This window comes from Schistocerca americana, chromosome 5 (genome assembly GCF_021461395.2).
Source record: "Schistocerca americana isolate TAMUIC-IGC-003095 chromosome 5, iqSchAmer2.1, whole genome shotgun sequence".
Taxonomy (NCBI): domain Eukaryota; kingdom Metazoa; phylum Arthropoda; class Insecta; order Orthoptera; family Acrididae; genus Schistocerca; species Schistocerca americana.
The window spans coordinates 682166691-682189261 of NC_060123.1; positions in this window are offsets into that span (position 1 = coordinate 682166691).

A 22571-nucleotide genomic window follows, 5' to 3' on the forward strand; every position below is an offset into this window, starting at 1 on the left:
AAGGACATCACACACATCTATGCCCGAGGCAGGATTCGAACCTGCGACCGTAGTGGTCGCGCGGCTCCAGACTGCAGCGCCTAGAACCGCTCGGCCACTCCGGCCGGCAATGTTCACAAAAGGCATGTTGACACACATCTTAGCCACACCACGCCTGTTGTAGCTGGTAGCATCAGACGCACACCTACTTTCCGGCCACTACACCCCGGTTGTCGCCTTATCAGTTTGCATCGTTACTTCATTGATTTCTGTACAGATCTAGGAGGGCAAGTTAGTCGTTGTTGGTGGTTTTGTTTGCAATTACGTTTCGCTATAACTCTCTCTTTCCAGAACTCTTCTTGTCTTATGTTATTCTTTTCAAAGTTTTACCTACCTCTTGAATTCAATCGATTTTCAGTTACTTTTCCAAATGACATTTCAAGATATGCTTCATGAATTTACTGTCACACTCTCTGTAAATCTATACAAAGATAGCAACGTGGTCTTGCTAATCGTTTCCGATATGTGTTCTATGTTCTGGTAAATTTCATCGTTACTTCTAAATTTCCTAATGTTTTCCATGTAATTCACCTTTTTAATATTTCTAACTTTTCAAACTTATAATTTCATATCATACAATCGGTAGCACACAGTTATTCTGGTTTCGTAACGGTGTTGCAGGGCTTTATTTTAATTTTCTTACGGAGCACTTTTTCTGTCGTAGGTATTATTAGTTGTACCATACATTTTTTCGATACTTGTGCAGATATAGACTGCGGTCTATATCTGTACAATTAGCGAATGAGCGTATGGTGCAGCTAATATTAACTATGGCAGAAAAAGGAGGACATCAAAAGCAGACTAGCACTGGCATAAAGGGCATTGCTGGCCGAGAGAAGTCTACTGGCATCAAACATACACTCCTGGAAATGGAAAAAAGAACACATTGACACCGGTGTGTCAGACCCACCATACTTGCTCCGGACACTGCGAGAGGGCTGTACAAGCAATGATCACACGCACGGCACAGCGGACACACCAGGAACCGCGGTGTTGGCCGTCGAATGGCGCTAGCTGCGCAGCATTTGTGCACCGCCGCCGTCAGTGTCAGCCAGTTTGCCGTGGCATACGGAGCTCCATCGCAGTCTTTAACACTGGTAGCATGCCGCGACAGCGTGGACGTGAACCGTATGTGCAGTTGACGGACTTTGAGCGAGGGCGTATAGTGGGCATGCGGGAGGCCGGGTGGACGTACCGCCGAATTGCTCAACACGTGGGGCGTGAGGTCTCCACAGTACATCGATGTTGTCGCCAGTGGTCGGCGGAAGGTGCACGTACCCGTCGACCTGGGACCGGACCGCAGCGACGCACGGATGCACGCCAAGACCGTAGGATCCTACGCAGTGCCGTAGGGGACCGCACCGCCACTTCCCAGCAAATTAGGGACACTGTTGCTCCTGGGGTATCGGCGAGGACCATTCGCAACCGTCTCCATGAAGCTGGGCTACGGTCCCGCACACCGTTAGGCCGTCTTCCGCTCACGCCCCAACATCGTGCAGGCCGCCTCCAGTGGTGTCGCGACAGGCGTGAATGGAGGGACGAATGGAGACGTGTCGTCTTCAGCGATGAGAGTCGCTTCTGCCTTGGTGCCAATGATGGTCGTATGCGTGTTTGGCGCCGTGCAGGTGAGCGCCACAATCAGGACTGCATACGACCGAGGCACACAGGGCCAACACCCGGCATCATGGTGTGGGGAGCGATCTCCTACACTGGCCGTACACCACTGGTGATCGTCGAGGGGACACTGAATAGTGCACGGTACATCCAAACCGTCATCGAACCCATCGTTCTACCATTCCTAGACCGGCAAGGGAACTTGCTGTTCCAACAGGACAATGCACGTCCGCATGTATCCCGTGCCACCCAACGTGCTCTAGAAGGTGTAAGTCAACTACCCTGGCCAGCAAGATCTCCGGATCTGTCCCCCATTGAGCATGTTTGGGACTGGATGAAGCGTCGTCTCACGCGGTCTGCACGTCCAGCATGAACGCTGGTCCAACTGAGGCGCCAGGTGGAAATGGCATGGCAAGCCGTTCCACAGGACTACATCCAGCATCTCTACGATCGTCTCCATGGGAGAATAGCAGCCTGCATTGCTGCGAAAGGTGGATATACACTGTACTAGTGCCGACATTGTGCATGCTCTGTTGCCTGTGTCTATGTGCCTGTGGTTCTGCCAGTGTGATCATGTGATGCATCTGACCACAGGAATGTGTCAATAAAGTTTCCCCTTCCTGGGACAATGAATTCACGGTGTTCTTATTTCAATTTCCAGGAGTGTAGTTCTTAATTTGAGAAAGAAATTACTGACAATGTACGTTCGGAGCATTGCACTGTATGGTAGTAAAACACGGACTGTGGAAAACCGGAACAGAAGAGAATGGAAGTATTTAAGATGTGGTGCTATGGACGGATGTTGAAAATTAAGTGGACGGATAAGGTGTGGAATGAAGAAGTTCTGCGCAGAATCGAAGAGGAAAGGAAAACATTGATAAGGAGAAGTGGCACGATGATACGACATCTGTTTAGACATCAGGGAATAACTTTCATGGCACTAGAGAGAGCTGTAGACAGTAAAAACTGTAGAGGAAGACAGAGATTGGAATACATCCAGCAAGTAATCGAGGACGTAGGTTGCAAGTGCTACTCTGAGATGAAGCGGTTGGCACAGGAGAGGATTTCGTCTCCGGCCACGTCAAACCAGTCAGAAGACCGATGGATAAAAGAAACAGTGGTGTAGTATATCATCTGTTTTGCTTTTATTGTTCTCTTCCCGCCCCCATCCTCCCCACCCCGCCGCTCCACCGGTCCATAGAAACCACCCATCATCCAAATAAGTCTCATCCTCACACTCAGAAAATACTTTTGGTATTTAGTTTTAACATCTTCTCGTATGTTCCCTTGACGTTTATTTACAGTTTCGCTCATAAATTTTCAAATATGTAAAAATATGACGTTTACTCTTTTCTTTACGAGGAACTATGTATTAACTATTTTCTCAAATTTTCACCAGTTGTCATTCATAAGAGTAGTCAGTTATTGCCTTAAAATGGTCTCGAAAGCCCAAAACGATAAGTGTATAAATTAATACTGTACAAATTCACAGTCTGAATTTTTCGTTCGTCAGTGTGAAGTTGTTCCGTCAAGAAGTTAATCAAAGTTTTCATCTGGAGGTATGCATTGTGCAGAACCGAAATGTCGACTTTGTGGAATTAGGAGATGAATGAAATGAGATCGTTTGAAATGTGATGCTAAAGAACGATGATGAAAATTAAATGGATAAGTACGGAAGTAGCAAATGAAGAACTATTGAAAAGAATAAACGAGGAACGGAGTGTGGTCCTATATAAAATCTCTAAGCGGGTCTAAGGCTCACTCGTTGAGGAGTCTAGTTTCGCAGTGGAAGATAGCAAAAGGGAGGCCAAAATTTTAAATTCCACGTTTAAGAAATCTTTCACACAGAGGAATCGTACAGACGTACCGTCATTTGACTACTGCACAGAGTCCCGTTCGGATGACATAGTACTAAGTATCCATTGCGTAGAGACAAAATTGAAAGAGATGAAAACAAATAAGTCGCCAGTTCAAGCTGGAATCCCAGTTTGGTTTTGCAAAGAATACTCTACGTCATTGGCCTCTTGCTTAGTTTCCATTTACGGGGAATCTCTCGACCAGCGCAAAGTGCCAAGCGACTGGGAAAAAGCGCAGGTGACTCAAGTGTATAAGAAGGATAAAGAACGGACTCGCAAAATTACTGACCAACGTAATTAACATCGGTTTGCTGCAGAATTCTAGAGGATATTCCCAGTTCGAATACAACAAATTTCCTAGAGGCCGAAAAGCTCATGTCCACAGATCAGCACGGCTTTAGGAAGCATCGCTCGTGAGAAACCCAGTCTGCAATTTTCTCATGTGATCTACTACGAACTATGGATGAAGGGCAACAGGCAAATCTACACTTCTGGAAATTGAAATGAGAACACCGTGAATTCATTGTCCCAGGAAGGGGAAACTTTATTGACACATTCCTGGGGTCAGATACATCACATGATCACACTGACAGAACCACAGGCACATAGACACAGGCAACAGAGCATGCACAATGTCGGCACTAGTACGGTGTATATCCACCTTTCGCAGCAATGCAGGCTGCTATTCTCCCATGGAGACGATCGTAGAGATGCTGGATGTAGTCCTGTGGAACGGCTTGCCATGCCATTTCCACCTGGCGCCTCAGTTGGACCAGCGTTCGTGCTGGACGTGCAGACCGCGTGAGACGACGCTTCATCCAGTCCCAAACATGCTCAATGGGGGACAGATCCGGAGATCTTGCTGGCCAGGGTAGTTGACTTACACCTTCTAGAGCACGTTGGGTGGCACGGGATACATGCGGACGTGCATTGTCCTGTTGGAACAGCAAGTTCCCTTGCCGGTCTAGGAATGGTAGAACGATGGGTTCGATGACGGTTTGGATGTACCGTGCACTATTCAGTGTCCCCTCGACGATCACCAGTGGTGTACGGCCAGTGTAGGAGATCGCTCCCCACACCATGATGCCGGGTGTTGGCCCTGTGTGCCTCGGTCGTATGCAGTCCTGATTGTGGCGCTCACCTGCACGGCGCCAAACACGCATACGACCATCATTGGCACCAAGGCAGAAGCGACTCTCATCGCTGAAGACGACACGTCTCCATTCGTCCCTCCATTCACGCCTGTCGCGACACCACTGGAGGCGGGCTGCACGATGTTGGGGCGTGAGCGGAAGACGGCCTAACGGTGTGCGGGACCGTAGCCCAGCTTCATGGAGACGGTTGCGAATGGTCCTCGCCGATACCCCAGGAGCAACAGTGTCCCTAATTTGCTGGGAAGTGGCGGTGCGGTCCCCTACGGCACTGCGTAGGATCCTACGGTCTTGGCGTGCATCCGTGCGTCGCTGCGGTCCGGTCCCAGGTCGACGGGCACGTGCACCTTCCGCCGACCACTGGCGACAACATCGATGTACTGTGGAGACCTCACGCCCCACGTGTTGAGCAATTCGGTGGTACGTCCACCCGGCCTCCCGCATGCCCACTATACGCCCTCGCTCAAAGTCCGTCAACTGCACATACGGTTCACGTCCACGCTGTCGCGGCATGCTACCAGTGTTAAAAACTGCGATGGAGCTCCGTATGCCACGGCAAACTGGCTAACACTGACGGCGGCGGTGCACAAATGCTGCGCAGCTAGCGCCATTCGACGGCCAACACCGCGGTTCCTGGTGTGTCCGCTGTGCCGTGCGTGTGATCATTGCTTGTACAGCCCTCTCGCAGTGTCCGGAGCAAGTATGGTGGGTCTGACACACAGGTGTCAATGTGTTCTTTTTTCCATTTCCAGGAGTGTATATTTGTAGATTTCCGGAAAGCATTCGACACAGTATCCAACAGCGGACTGATAACGAAGGTACATGAATACGGATTAGGCTCCCAGATATGTGAATGGCTCGAAGAGTCCTTAATTTACAGAACCCAGCATGTTGTCCTCGATGGCGAGTGTTCATCGGAGACAGGGGTAACATCAGGAGTGCTCCAGGGAAGTGTGATAGGACTGTTGCTATTTTCTATACACATAAATGACCTGGCAGACACGGTGTGCAGCAATCTGCGGTTGTTCACTGACGACGCTGTGATGTATAGGAAGGTGATACAAGATGACCTAGACAAAATTTCTGATTGGTATGATGAATGGCAGCTGGCTCTTAACGTAGAAAAATGTAATTTAATAAGCCGGCCGGGATGGCCGAGCTGTTCTAGGCGTTACAGTCTGGAACCGCGCGACCGCTACGGTCACAGGCTCGAATCCTGCCTCGGGCATGGATGTGTGTGATGTCCTCAGGTTACTTAGGTTTAAGTAGTTCTAAGTTCTAGGGGACTGATGACCTCAGAAGTTAAGTCCCGTAGTGCTCAGAGCCATTTGAACCATTTGTAAGTTAATACAGATGGGTAGTAAGAACAAACCTGTAATGTCTGGATACAGCAGTAGTAGTGCCCTGCTTGACTCAGTAACGTGTTTTTTAAATATCTGGGCGATATGAAATGGAACGAACATGTGAGGATTGTGGCAGGGAAGGCAAATGGTCGACTTCAGTTCACTGGGAGAATTTTAGGAAAGTGTTGTTCATCTCTGAAGGATACCGCTCGTAGGACGCTTGTGCGACCTATTCTTCAGTACTGCTAGAGTGTTAGTGATCCACACCGGGTCAGATTGAAGGAAGGCATCAAAAATGGTTCAAATGGCTCTGAGCACTATGGGACTTAACATCTATGGTCATCAGTCCCCGAGAACTTAGAACTACTTAAACCTAGCTAACCTAAGGACAGCACACAACACCCAGTCATCACGAAAGGAAGGCATCGAAGCAATTCGGAGGCGAGCAGCTATATTTGCTAGCGGTAGGTTCGATCAGCATGCAAGTGTTACTGGTATTCTTAGGGACCTCAATTGGGAATTGTTGACGGAAGAAGACATACATTTCGAAGAACACTACTGAGAAAGTTTAGAGAACAGACATTTGAGAACGAAGTTTTTCGCGGCGGCACTTATGTATAAAATATTCTCGGTACGCGATATAAAGGCAGCGTTCTCCAAAAGAAGGAAACGTGATAATGCTGCAACCTCACAGGATGAAACACCGATTGCGGTTCTTCCTTTTTGTGGCGCAATTTCCAGCAAAATAGGAAGAGTCCTGCGTAGACGTGGTATTAGACCGATTTTTCGTCCTCCTAAGAAAATTAAGGAGATGATGCGCCCTGTTAAGGATAATCTCGACCTCAGGGTCCCCGGTGTTTATAATATACCCTGTGAGTGTGGAAGCAATTATATAGGTCAGACTATTCGTACCGTTTCCGACCGCTGTGCAGAACACCAACGCCACATTAAAAATAGAGAGCTTGAGAAATCGGCAATTGCGGAGCACAGCCTCACGAACAAACACAAAATATTGTTCGATGAAACTAAAATTCTGTCCCATGCCTCCACGTACTGGGATTCTGTTATTAAGGAGGCTGTTGAAATCAGAATGAGCCAAAAGAACTTTAACCGCGATAGCGGATACCATCTGAGCTGTGCGTGGAAACGAGCGCTTGATGCAGAGAAGCAGCAGAGACGTTCCTTCCAAGGTTTACGTTTAAACGGAAGCGGTGGCGCCACCGGCGCACACAGTGACACCGTCTGAGACAGCAGCACGTAATCGCCGACCAATCAGAATCCGACCAATCAGAAGCCGTCTTCGGGCTATATAGAGGCTACCATAGCAGCAGTAGAGACAGTCAGCTCCTGACGATGACGATGGAGGTAATCGTCGAAAGCTCGAGATTTTATCCAGAACTGACGTGGCAAGAATACCGAGAATATTTTATACAACAGACATTTGAAGCTGACTGCAGAACGATCCTACTGCCGTCAACATACATAGCGCGTAAGGACCACGAGGATAATAGGGCTCATACGGAGGCGTATACCAGGTGTACCGGTATGAAATGAGCGTTTTTTTTGTGAAAATGAAACCTAATTTTGAATTGAAAAGTAAAAACATTTTATTCAAAGTACTGAACATTGCTTTCTATACATTTTGACCACCTTTATGGCAATTTGTGGATACCACGCCAATAGAAGTGTTCGTCTTTTGAAGCAAACCAATCAGACACCCAATTTTCGACTTCTTCGTAGGAATCGAAGTGTTCCTCAGCCAATGCGTGTCCCATTGATGAAAACAAATAGTAGTCGGAAGGGGCCAAGTCTGGTGAACACGGCGGGTGGGGTAGCAGCTCCCAGCCAAGTGTTTTGATTGAATCCTGAACCACTTTTGCTTTGTGTGCAGGTGAATTGTCATGTAAAAAAATTACTTTGCCATGTCTTCTGGCCCATTCTGGTCTTTTTTCGATCAATGCATAGTCCAGATTGATCATTTGTTGTTGTCTGTAGCGATTAGTATTCACTGTTTCACCGGGTTTTAGAAGCTCATGATACACCACACCTTTCTGATCCTACCAAACACAGAGCATTGTGTTCTTGCCGAATCGATCTGGTTTTGCAGTCGATGTTGATGGTTGTCCCGGATTAAACCATGATTTTTCCCGTTTAAGATTCTTAAAATAAATCCATTTTTCATCTCCAGTAACAATTCGATGCAAAATTGGTTTTCTTTCATGTCTTTGAAGCAAAATTTGACAAATGGTTTTTCGGTTTTCCATCTGTCTTTCATTCAATTCATGTGGCACCCATTTTCCACACTTTTGGATCTTTCCCATAGCTTTCAAACGGTCAGAAATTGTTTGTTGTGCAACATTTAGCATTGCTACCATTTGCTTCTGACTCAAAGTATCATCTTCATCGAATATTGCTTGCAATTCGGCGTCTTCGAACTTTTTTGGTGGTCTCCCACGTTCTTCTTTTCTTACATCAAAATCATTATTTCTGAACCGTTGAAACCACCTTTTGCATGTTGCTTCTGATAGAGCATGATCACCATATGCCTCGACAAGCATTCGATGCAACTCTGCATCACTTTTTTTCAAATGAAAACAAAAAGTTAGTGCTTTCTGCAAATCATCACTTTCTGGTACAAAATTCGACATTGTTAACACGATGAAAACATATGATGTTGTTTGCTCCATGACTTGATGTATACTAAAATCTCTGACAGATCTCATACAAACCAAACAAAAAAAAATTAACGCTCGTTCACAACAAATGTTCCCTATCGACATAATTGTATCTTAACGCTCATTTCATACCGGTACACCTGGTAGATAGTGGAGGCACACAGATAGTCGATTTTCCTTGCTCTATCTCCGAGTGGAGCGGAAAAGCAAACAGATAGTTCTCGTACAGGTTACCCTCCGCCACGCACCGTACCGTGACTTGCGGCGAATGTATGTAGATGTGGAACCTTGACAGAAGAAGAGTTATTTGCTACGGCATAAGGGAATTGTCAACATAGTGCCTCATGGAACAGTAATGGGGCAATTATAGAAGATGGTAGGGGTAATAGCCACACAGAAATGAAAAGATTAGCTCAGTATAGCCGCCAACACCCGAGGCGAAAGACTGCTGGCTTAAAAATGAAATCCTCGACGCAGCGTGCTCTGCAGACTGTTTGGCGGGATGCTGCCTGCTGGCCTAATTGTTTTGACGGGCACAAGTCACGTAAGGCGGCCGGCGCTTAGCACCTCACGTCACGGCTGATACTGCGGCCACACTCTTCTGCCATGCGCCAGCCTGCTGCGTTTCATTATCGCGTCGTGAACCAGCCGCGCAGGTAGCCGGAGGTGGCTCGTCTTTGGCGACGGCCTTCACGGCTATTAGATAATACAGAGGTCCGTATCAGCGCTCGCAGCCGTCCGAGATCGCTATCCGCAGCGCGCAAGCACACACACACACACACCCAGCGTAGCAGTACGGCCGTCGCCAAGTATTGGGTGTGCTCGACGCAGCTGACCATTGTCTGTGAGTACTCGCATCACCTCGTTCGCATAAAAATAAACGTGTTGTCCCGTAAATCTGTGTTAGGCCACGTTGTCGTGTTCTAGTTTATAAGCCGCAGCAAAACGGGGGCGTAGCCAAGGAGTCCCCTACCCCCACCCCTCCACCACAAATTATCATCTTCACAAATCGCAGCGCGCACACACGTGTGAATTCAGCATCAGTTTGAATAAAGCCAGAACTTGGAGTGGATATTGCCTTCTTGTAAGTGTACATGTCATCTTAAGTCATGAAATCTAAGAACTATTTCTCCGTCGCTGCTACTCTCCTTGCAGCTGAAACTTTAGATGCGTCTGAAACTAGCATTCTACCTTGACAAACTACCTGTTGGCTTCTGTCTCGGGTTCTTCGACCGACGTTTGTCTCCTAATTTTTCTAACGTTTCACCAGCACGAGTGGCTGGCATTGTCAAAGCTTCATCCCCCATTGCTGGTGGTGGTCTGTAGTGGAGGGTGAAGCTTTAATAAAGCCAGCCACTCGTACTGGCAAAAAGTCGGAAAAATCATCAGACAAACGTTGGCCGAAGAACCCGAGACAGAAACAAACAGGTAGTTTGCCAACGAGTGGCCAAGAAAGCCTTAACAATTTTGTACCTTCAGATGACGCTGTTTGTTCCTTGTGGTACCAGTAAATGTAAGAAACTAGTAAAACCATTTTATAAAATATGTGTGGCATATTTCAATCTGATGTCTTTAATTTTGCTCTTTGTACGTCGGTTTCTGAGTTACATAACACGATATCCACACATCCATAAGACTGTCCAATTTGTCAAAAATCGAATACAGCGAGCGTATCCATGGAACTAGTAGTGCACAAGGGCACATCACGTGCGTCTAGCTTAAGATACTCATAACCAATAGAAATTGTTTACGACACACAGGCATACGTATGTAGGCTACAGTATACCCGTAGCTTCCATCTGCGTGCTTCATGACTCTGTTTGTTTATATGCTAGTTATCTGATTTATTCGCTATATTCCATAATAACTGAGGTGGCATGTATGTTGATGGCTAATTCTGAGAATCCTGGAATCAACAACATATTGCAAATTTAATGAACCCAAATAAAGACAGCTCATTCGAATATGTCAAACAAACTCTACATAATTAACAAATATTGCTGAAGGCTAAAATTCTATTTAGCAACATGGATCACTGTAGAATCTAAAAAATGTGAATATGGGAATTATTCGAATTTATCAGAACGTTAGTCGTCTGACAGCAAAATAATATGTTTAACTCTCATACTAGCTATACAATTTTATATGTACACTGTAGTTAGTAGGTAACTGATGTTTGTGGTGGCACAGGCTGGCGCATGAAACCTGCCCCGACTGCTGGACTGCTTATTTTCGCCCGCCAATTGCCAAATACAGTAAATCCAGACCTTTGCATTAGCTTATTTGTTATTTATTTATTATCTAATTATTACACGTTTATCTACTTGTTGTTGTATCTGCTCGTGGCGGGCAACAACTCGTGTGTAACTCGCGAGCTGTCTGTACTGGGGGCCGGATTTTCGTGCGCCACCGTGCATTAGTAGATTTGGTTACTGATGAAGTTTTCCACGGTTTCGAGTATTATTTTGCTGCTACACCCCTTCGGCTTCCGCGAAATTGGTATGAGTTTCTCTACCTTAGTTCAAAGTCCATATAAGCCCTTGCAAAATAATGTGGGCAGCCGAAGTTATTAGGAAACCGTTTAATGAGCAATATTCACATAGAGCCATATCTCTCAACTACATACCCACCCGTAGTGGCGTCAGCGTCGAGTTTATGCAGGTCACAGAAAGACAGACAGACTGCAGCAGCATACGCTTGGGACGTTCATACCATCGCACTGTAAGCACCCTGTATCAGTGAAATGTTGATGAATACAGGGCTATTACAAATGATTGAAGCGAATTCATAAATTCACTGTAGCTCCATTCATTGACATATGGTCACGACACACTACAGATACGCAGAAAAACTCATAAAGTTTTGTTCGGCTGAAGCCGCACTTCAGGTTTCTGCCGCCAGAGCGCTCGAGAGCGCAGTGAGGCAAAATGGGAACAGGAGCCGAGAAAGCGTATGTCGTGCTTGAAATGCACTCACATCAGTCAGTCATAACAGTGCAACGACACTTCAGGACGAAGTTCAACAAAGATCCACCAACTGCTAACTCCATTCGGCGATGGTATGCGCAGTTTAAAGCATCTGGATGCCTCTGTAAGGGGAAATCAACGGGTCGGCCTGCAGTGAGCGAAGAAACGGTTGAACCCGTGCGGGCAAGTTTCACGCGTAGCCCGCGGAAGTCGACGAATAAAGCAAGCAGGGAGCTAAACGTACCACAGCCGACGGTTTGGAAAATCTTACGGAAAAGGCTAAAGCAGAAGCCTTCCCGTTTACAATTGCTACAAGCGCTGACACCCGATGACAAAGCCAAACGCTTTGAATTTTCGGCGCGGTGGAGATCATGATCAGCAATTCATGTCATGGCCTCCACGCTCTCCCGACTTAACCCCATGCGATTTCTTTCTGTGGGGTTATGTGAAAGATTCAGTGTTTAAACCTCCTCTACCAAGAAACGTGCCAGAACTGCGAGCTCGCATCAACGATGCTTTCCAACTCATTGATGGGGACATGCTGCGCCGAGTGTGGGAGGAACTTGATTATTGGCTTGATGTCTGCCGAATCACTAAAGGGGCACATATCGAACATTTGTGAATGCCTAAAAAAAGTTTTGAGTTTTTGTATGTGTGTGCAAAGCATTGTGAAAATATCTCAAATAATAAAGTTATTGTAGAGCTGTGAAATCGCTTCAATCATTTGTAATAACCCTGTACTTTTGTTCTGTAATGCATCTCGCAGGCTGACAATGTAACAAAATCAATTCGAAGTGTTATTTCACCTGTCACTCTGCACCTGAACAGAACCAACTAATCTACATCTGTCCAAACATACTGTGCATCGTAATTACATATGTAATAGACTTCTTTGAGAAGAAATGCTTGTGCCATTTAAGTGCCCCAAATCACAAAGTGTTTAAGTCTGTTCACTCTTGTGCTACAGGATGGTTTCCTGGAAACAGTCATGTAGCGTACGGAGATTCATTGTGAAATACCCATTTGATCAGTATATTTAAATGATGCTGAGGACTGTGATAAAGAGCACTACTAGTGATTATTGGTAATTGACCAATGTAACTTATTCGTCATTTACTCCTGATTCGGATTTCCCTGCCTTACAGAAGTCTGGACAGTGTTGGGACGGCCGCCAACCATACGGTTATTTCCCAGAAGGCCGCCTGATGGAGAGCCGAGGGTCAATAGCCCACAGTCAAACAGTTCTTTGCGACGCCACCCCGGGAAGCCAAAAGCTGTGTGGAGACACGGATAGGACCTTCTGTGACGCGAGCCGCCGCAGCCAACATTTAAAAACTTAAGAAGAGAGAAATGTTTTTAGAGAAAGCACAATTGTGCACAAAACCAGAGAGCAGTGTTTTCTCCATAGAGCACCGGACGCTGGATATAAACATCTCGAAAATGGAATACGGACCCGCAGCTTTGGGCCTTTCGAAACATGAGACACTGCTGGACGTGCTAATTCTGGAAAAAAAAATCCCAAATGCTTACATGACATAAGAATCACGGTGACTGGCTCACATAAATAAACTACAGCTTTCACAGAGAAGTTGGGCTGTGCCAAAAAAGACCACCTCATTGGTGACGAAGAGAGAGTGAGGCGACTTTTTGCTGTGTAAGACTGTAGCATGCACATTATTCGTTAACCAAATAAACTAGAGCCCGGGGTAGCGGGCCGGCCGGAGTGGCCGTGCGGTTCTAGCGCTACAGTCTGGAGCCGAGCGACCGCTACGGTCGCAGGTTCGAATCCTGCCTCGCGCATGGATGTGTGTGATGTCCTTAGGTTAGTTAGGTTTAATTAGTTCTAAGTTCTAGGCGACTGATGACCTCAGAAGTTAAGTCGCATAGTGCTCAGAGCCATTTGAACCAACCAGGGTAGCGGACTAGCGTGTTCTATGCAGTGTTTCTTCTTTCAGCACTTGGAAGATCAAGAGCACAGTCACTCTGAATTCAATAAGAAACGCAAAATGCGGGACTGTGAGGTTTCACTGTAGTAAACATTCGAGCAAAAATCACTTCATCTTCGAATCCATCGCCAACATGATCTTCAACTACATCGTTACATTGTGCTACCGCTGGTGTCCCGCAGTCCGAGCTGATATAACAAGAGACTTAGAGATTTCTGTTTGGCCGATTATGAAGTCGTTCGTGCCACCAGTGGCTGATTTTCGAGTGACTTCAGCTTCTATCAAGAACGTTCTGGTGAGGTGGGGCCGCAACCACGAGACAAGGTGTAGGAAAACCTTGAAGACTTGTATTTCGCAGCATTGACCAGTCTGCTTTCAACCCCAGCCACAGGTCTGATGTACTCCCCTCCCCCAGCCCCCACCCCCTGTAGTGCTACGTGTCTTCAAGTAACATCACGACAAGCACTGGGCACTTGACGATTACAGTATATGACATACACGATTATTAGTAACTTTCCCACGATCCGTATTTCAGAAATACATCTACATTTACGTGATTCCTCTGCTATTCACTATAAAGTGCCTAGCAGAGGTTTCAAGGAACCACCTTTGAGCTGTCTCTCTTCGGTTCCACTCTTGCACGGCGCGCGGGATAAACAAGCACTTAACTTTTTCTGTGCGAGCCCTGATTTCTCTTATTTAATCGTGACGATCATTTCTCCCTGTGTAGGTGGGTGCCAACAAAATGTTTTTGAAATCGGAGGAGAAAACTTGTGATTGAAATTTCATGAGAAGACCCCGTCGCAACGAAAAATGTGTTTGTTTAAATGATTGCCACTCCAATTCACGTAACATGTCTGCGGCGCTATCTACCATATTTCGCGACAATACAAAACGAGTTGCACTTCTTTGAACTTTTTCGATGTCATCCGTGAGTCACACCTGGTGCTGGTCCCACACGGCACAGTAAAACTCCAGAAAAGGTCGGACAAGCGTGGTGTAAGCAGTCTCTTTAGTAGACCTGTTGCACCTTCTGAGTGTTCTGCCAATGAATCGCAGTCTTTGGTTTGCTGTACCCACAACATTATCTATGTGATCGTTCCAATTTACGTTATTTGCAATTGTAACCCTCAAGCATTTAGTTGAATCGATAGCCTTCAGATTCATGAGACTTATTGCGTAATCGAAATTTAGCAGATCTATTTTAGTATTCATGTTAATAACTTCACACTTTTCTATATTCAGGGTCTATTGTCACTTTTAGCACCATACAGATATCTTATCTAAATCATTTGGTCAACTGATGACTTTACAAGACGGTAAATGAGAGCATCATCTGAAAACAATCTAAGAGGGCTACTCAGATTATGTCGTTAATACAGACCAGGAACAATAGAGGGCCTATAACGACGGATATTACTTCTGTTTTACTCCATGGCTTTACGTCTATTACTACGATCTTTTTGACAGGAAATCAGGAATCCAGTCGCACAACTGAGGCGATATTCCATAGGCATGCAGTTTGGTTAAAAAGGCGCTCGTGAGAAACGGTGTCGAGAGCCTTCTGGAAATCTATAAATATGCAATCAATTTGACATCCCGTGTCGATAGCAGTCATTACTTCATGAGTGTAAAGAGCTAGTTGTGTTTCGCAAGAACGATACTTCCTGAATCGGTGCGGAATATGTGTCAATAAATCGTTTTCTTCGAGGTAATTTATAACGTTCGAACACAGTATATGTTCCAATACCCTACTGCAAATCGACGTTAGTGATATGGACCTGTAATTCAGCGGATTACTCCTGTTTCCCTTTTTGGATATTGGTGTGACTTGAGCAATTTTCCAGTCTTTAGGTACGGATCTTTCTATGAGCGAGCGGTTGCATATGATTGCTAAATATGGAGCTACTGCATCAGCATACTCTGTAAGGAATCTAACTAGTATACAGTCTGGACCGGAGGTCTTGCCTTTATTAAGTGATTTAAGCTGCTTTGCTACACCGAGGATATCTACTTCTATGTTCCTCGTCTTGGCAGTTGTTCCTAATTGGAATTCAGGAATATTTACTTCGTCTTCTTTGGTGAAGGAGTTTCGGAAAATCATGTTTAATAATTCTTCTTTAGTGGCACTGTCACCACTGACTTCACCGTTGTTATCGCGCAGTGAAGGTATTGATTACGTCTTGCCACTGCTGTGCTTTATGTATGACCAGAGCAAGCTCTTATTACGTCAACGTTGCTCTTGTTTGTCGTTAATTTTGTGAATTATGTTATCGGAATAAATCAAAGTAATTGCGAATCGCGTCTCACTCAGCAGTCGTACGTACGTCAGTAACTATCGTGGAGGGCCCCCACTGTTTCTGCGTCGCAAATCACGCACACACTTCATTTAAAATCGCAGTCACCTCGCAGTTGTTACTCCTTCGTTTCGTCTTCCCCCGCTACGACAGTACGGGATACACTGGTGAGGCGCTCACCAATGAGTACCTCCGCACCCCCTGGACAGCGCAGCTCCGGTTAAACGACTGTCTGCTCACTCTGCTACCGCCTGTTTCCGTGCTGCTTAGTCTCCGGCTGCGGTAGTATCGGACATAGCCAGAAGGAGCACACTACTCGGAAAGTGTGACTCACTCGCCGGTTAAGAGAGCCTCTGTCCAGTTCAGATAAGAAATTTTAATGTGGCGTAGGAATTCCTGTAAGGTGGCATCACTGTTACTGACAACACAACAACTCGTGGCAAAATCGAGCTGGTCAAGTAACGCGTATATGAGCTGGCAGTGTGGTCAACTGAGTGAGCAGCCAGCTTGCTGTGACAGGAAGTGGCTGGAACGCTACTTGTACTGTCCAAACTGAATAACGTCCAGTGTAGTGACGACGTAGCTTCTAAACAGTCGTGTTTCCTCATCAGAAGAAAACGAGCATCAAACACAGGATCGACCTATACCTATATAACATTCTCAGTAATTATTGAAGCCCCGGCTCTATACAGGGTGATTCACGAAGTTACGCAAATATTTTAATATCTTATTCTACAAGCAGAACTAAAGATAAAAATCATATAAACATAGGTCCGCAAATGTTAAGTTGCGGAGTTAGGGCTAAAAAAGATTTTGCCTGAAATTTAGCAACTTCGCTAATATGAAGCTATCGCAAAACTGTACGAGGTTAAAGTGAAGCACAATTTCCATTTATTTTGTTGTTATTGGTCTGGTGAATCTTAATAAAACATGTCCCAGACGTGTAGCTGCAGCAGTTTTCCAGAACATCCAGAAACGCAAAGAAGTAATTTCGTTAAATTTTTAATTTATTAACTACTTGGCCCAATTTGTTTTTAAATTCCAGACACCTGCACAGCGTTTTCAACAGAAGTGGTAGAGAATTTAATCTAGGAGAAATGATGATAATAACGTTAACTGAAACTGTATGTAATTGTCAGATAATCTGCTTTTATTAATGCCATCACACGTGAATTCATGTTAAACAAAAACAAAAGTTTTTTAACTCGACAATACAGAAGACTAACTGGTTTCAAGATTAGGAAACAACTGAAACAACTCATTAACGGTTGCCACCAATGACATAAGTGTTTCTACATTCTTAATAGAAAGTAAACAAATTTGTTTCTATGGATGTTCTGGAAACTTACTGCAGATGCACGTCTGGGACAAGTTTTATTAGGCCAATAACAATAAAATAAATGCAAGTCGTGCTTTACTTTAACCTAATACAGTTTTTCGATGTCTTCATATTAGGGAAGTTGCTAAATTTCAGGCAAAATGTTTTATTGTGTGAAATCTTACGGGACTTCACTGCTAAGGTCATCAGTCCCTACGGACAAACACACACACACCCCATGCCCGAGGGATAGCCGGCACGGTAGCTCAGCGTGTTCGGTCAGAGGGCCGGTTGGCCTCTGTAATAAAAAACTGAGTGGAAGGATCAACCACCGAACTTGAACAGGATGTCTTGCGACATCCGGAATGACCAAATACAACGAAAAAAAAAAAAAAAAAGAGGGAGGACTCGAACCTCCGCCGGGACCAGCCGCACAGTCCATGACTGCAGCGCCATTGACCGCTCGGCTAATCCTGAGTGGCAAAATGTTTTATTAGTCATAACTCCGTAACTAAACATTTGCGGACCTATGTTTATATGAACTTTTTTCTCTCGTTTTACTTATAGAATAACATACTGAGATATTTGCATATCTTCGTTAATACTCTATAAAGGGAGAGAGTTGTACTTAGAAACAGTTTTCATAATGCCGTCACTAGCGAGCTCTGTATAGAAGTTTAATATATTTTCTTATTCTGTTTTTAAAAGACAAAATTCACATTTTGTGCGCTGCAGTCTTTTCTTAAAATTAACCCCGAAAATTAAGATTTTTTCCAAGTGTAAGAACATTCTCTGAGGTGCAACATTATCATATATGTGGTGTCACCGCCAGACACCACACTTGCTAGGTGGTAGCTTTAAATCGGCCGCGGTCCATTAGTACATGTCGGACCCGCGTGTCGCCACTGTCAGTGGTCGCAGACCGAGCGTCACCACACGGCAGGTCTCGAGATACGTACTAGCACTCGCCCCAGTTGTACAGACGACTTTGCTAGCGACTACACTGACGAAGCCTCTCTCATTTGCCGAGAAGATAGTTAGCACAGCCTTCAGCTAAGTCAATGGCTACGACCTAGGAAGGCGCCATTAACAGTATATTGCATTTATCTAAAGAGTATAACCTGTACCGTCACGAGCGATGTACACCAATTGTGGATTAAAGTTAAGTATTCCAGCAGCTACGTACTTTTCTTTATAGCATTCATTACGTATCCTGTTTCAGACCTCAAGCCAGCCTGCCTGAGTTTAAGCGCGTGCCTTTCGGTTACCCGTCACTGTGGACTGGCTGTCTTGTCAGTCCACAACAATATATATTGCAACAAATATCGTATTGAAATTTAACAGCGTTTCAGTCGAGAAAATATTGTCAGTACTGTATTTATTAGTTTGTCTGGTACATGATTACTCTGCTACACACCAATAATCAGCAAGTGAAAAGAAATATTGTCATCACCAGTTACAGGTTATATGCCTTTTCAGACAGAAGCTAATGAAAACTATCACATATTTCCATTTTTTAGACAGGTAAAAGAACATTAAAGAATCTCAGTTCATTTGCAAGTAACTCATGTTCCACGTTGTTGCAAGATACAAGATGGCGCTCGACCGACTAACGACAACCTAACTGTCCACATGTAATATATACACATCAAAAATATTTTGCATCACCCCATCCTGAAGGTAGACTTTGACTGTGGTTATTGTATCACAGACACAATTCCTCTGACTGTTCAGAGATGTCACTAAACACGCCCAAAGATGTGAACAACCATGCATGAGCAGCACCTGTTAAACTGGGGGTCCGACAGCCGATCCGCTCCAGTCATTCCACCAGGAAGGAGCCACACGGTTCGTGTTTCCTGTAGTTCAACCATGCCTAGACGGTCGATACCGTCGTTCGATCGCGTCCGATATTATACAGCATGTAACTGTGTACAATGCGAAATATTTACAAATGCTACGCGAAAAACAACCTTATGGTCAATAACAACAATAACTGTAGGGAATGAAAGAAACTGCTCGTGGCGGTCTCTAGCGCGCATTCACTGACGTGATTCTGAAGTCAATCGCTAGACTGAAGCAAAAAGCATCGTGTGTTCCTAAGTACACTATCCTCTAGGTACAACTCTTTCCCCTATATATGCCCTTTTAGAGATTTATGCGGCAGCCAGACGTTGCCACAAAAACGATAAAATCCAATTTTTTGGATGGAAACTGTTTTTTTTTATTTCTTAAAATATTCGCCTTAAAGTTTTACATCCTCTTTTACCTGGTCTCTATGTGGTTCTCGAAATGCGTTTTCCTCTCTGATGGTGGTATCTAGAGTACATGTTCTGGGATGTTTAAATAGCTTCTTCAAGTCATGAAAACAATGATACAAGCATTCCGTAGGACAAAGAAAGATAATTCGACGATGATTCACGTTCTAAATGAGTGAGACATTTATTCGATGTGCTTTTTGCGCATTGAGATGTATCTAATTTTGGGGATTATAGTTTGTCGTATGTAGAAAGAGATGCGTTTACTGCACTTAATTACATTCCCATAAACACAGTCGCTGCGCTGTAATCCATTCGCAGAGTGTCATGGTGCAGCGGCTAACACTTTGGCCGCGCGTCCTGAAGGACCGACTACATATCCTCATCTGGCCCTCCACGTTCACCGTGACTTCCCTGACCGAGCACTTCATATGCTGGTATGGTTCCTTTCAAAATAAATCGGTCGATTTCCTTCCCAACACACTTAATCTGAGATTGTGCTCTGTACCCGATGACCTTATCGACTACGGGTCTGGCAAACCAGTCTTCTTTACTTGTTCCTTATATGAATTACAAACCGATTGTGCCTGCATACCGAACATATGAAGGAAGGCGTTTTATTCTGTTGCAAAACTAAATGTGTTGGGAGATAATAAAGTCGGTGTTGAGTCCCCAAACCCACCCACACCCACCCACACACACACGCACACGCACACACACACACACACACACACACACACACAGAGAGAGAGAGAGAGAGAGAGAGAGAAACACACACACACAAAACCAAAAATATATCAAAATTTAGTTTACTGTTGTGGCAAGTTTTGCTGGCTGTCCCCCTTATCTAACACGAGACGATAAATTAAATGTCAAGTCAGACAACGTCGTTGATATGAGATCCGCAGCTATCAGCAGTTGACGAAATCGACTGGAACAGGTGTGAATGGACCTTAACTTGATAACAAGTTGATGGGCACTATTCCGCAGCTACGCGTTCTTCTCACAGTGGTCAACGCGCAACGGCTGGTCTACGCAACGAAGCTGCGATAGACGAATAATCCATCTCGCCAAAATACTGCATTCGTAGCATTTCAGTTACGTTAGTGAACTAGGACGTCGGAAAAACAACCGTTTGTGGTAGTACATTTAATTTTCCAGACACCGTACGATTTTCACATGAATGGCTTCCACAGTGGACTTTTAATAACTTTTTCCTGTCATGGGAATTTTGGTGGTTACATATTGAAACACGAATTTGCATTTCACTTATGAAAATCTGACACACGTTCGCGTCGAGATTTTCGGATGCCTTCATTTCGATATTTTGTTTTGCGTGACCATGTGGCAGCTCTGGCAATTAAACGTCGATAACACGAGATATATGATGATTTTTTCTGGAAAAATGTTTGTTTACTTTGCGTCTGTTGACAATAGACAACAAACAGCAAGCGCACAATTTGTCATGACTTGCTAAAAATATAAATTTAATTTACTAACGAAATTCATACGGTTGCTACAGGAAGTGTACGAACCAACAAACTGGAGAATCAGTAGTCTCTGTACCCATAAAACACCGAGCGAGAAGCGCACAGTAGCTCTTTTAAAACGTGCATCAATATTTCTACAATGCAAAGCACCGTAGGAACACTTAGATAAATTGGTAGATGTGTAAGTTGCGTCATATATATCTAACTTTGTCTCATTTCTTCTAGTTTAATGTCACCAGAAACTGAACTTTATATTTTAGGCTATCACTGTGGAGTTTACGAAAGTGTTAGTTGTCTCTTGACTTAAGGGTAGTTACGTGGTGAAACATGGTTACTGCGAAAAAACACAATTTTCTCCACTGCTTCATTGATATTTGCTATTTTTACAACCAATTTTTCGGATGATTACGCCACTGTTGGCCGGAAATAATACACCATGAGCCACTAATAACTACAAGTGAAATAGTGGAAAATCAGTTTCAATTTTGGACCAACAAAATCCCCTATAAGAATATGGGGCACTTTGTTTAAATACGCTCAGCCTTGATAAATCACAGCACTGTGCTCTAACACTTGCACAACTGTTACGCATGATGAATGACTCACAGTTCATTTCTTGCACTTGTAGTTTCTTCTTTAATGTCGACACTAATAAGTGATCCACGGATACGCAACAGCAGGTACACTCCATACAAATACCCATATATCTAAAAGAAGCCATCAGTACCGTATTCGGAACCTGAAAGCATGTTTGTAGTCTCAGATCTGAGTCCACGCAGGCACGCAATTTTAAATACCGTTCATTATGGTCTTGCCAGGGGGCATCATGCGAGCTGAGGATTAATAAATGTGAATTTGAAGGGGATTTTTCTGTTGATACTATGTGTTCACAGTATCACATTTTATTTATATCAGTCTGGCATTCCCGCTCACGGTGGGTGATAAAGGCTACTAATGATAAAGTGACGTTATCTAAGCCACTGACGATAAGTGATAAAAAACTGATATCAAAATAAAGTACGCCATCACCATTCTGAATGTGTCACAGAATTTTGCGTTATTGGATTTCAGCAGGAGACAGTGGTATTAAAAGTGGTTTGAAAAAACATTTTCGCACTTTACCTCAGCGGCAAATGTCTAGCAAAAGCTTAAGTCAGAATACTGGTTCTTAACTGCAGTCATGCCAATGGCTAGGTGCTCGTGAGAATTGTGCGGGTGGTCAGCAACTGAGACTACAAATAACAACATCCAAACTTTTGCACTTTTTATGCTGATAAAGGTTTGCTCCAATTCAAATGTTGGGTTTCTAGTCCAATAAACTAACGCTCAATGCAGAGAATATTAGTTGTTGTGGAACACGTTTCTCGTATTCCGTTGCTAATTCTTGAATTTTGTTTACCAGCTCTCAGACTCAACCCAAAAAAAAAATCGGAAAGTATCATCATTATCTTTTATGCTTAAAGAGACTACTTCGAACACGGAAATAAAACTCTAAACTACGTAACTGAAATGAGAACTCCTATTTTAACAGATTTACAGACTCATGAAAAACTTAAATCGGTGATTATTTCTATGTTTAGAATTTCGCTGGTGATCGAAGGAAGTTGTTATACATTAT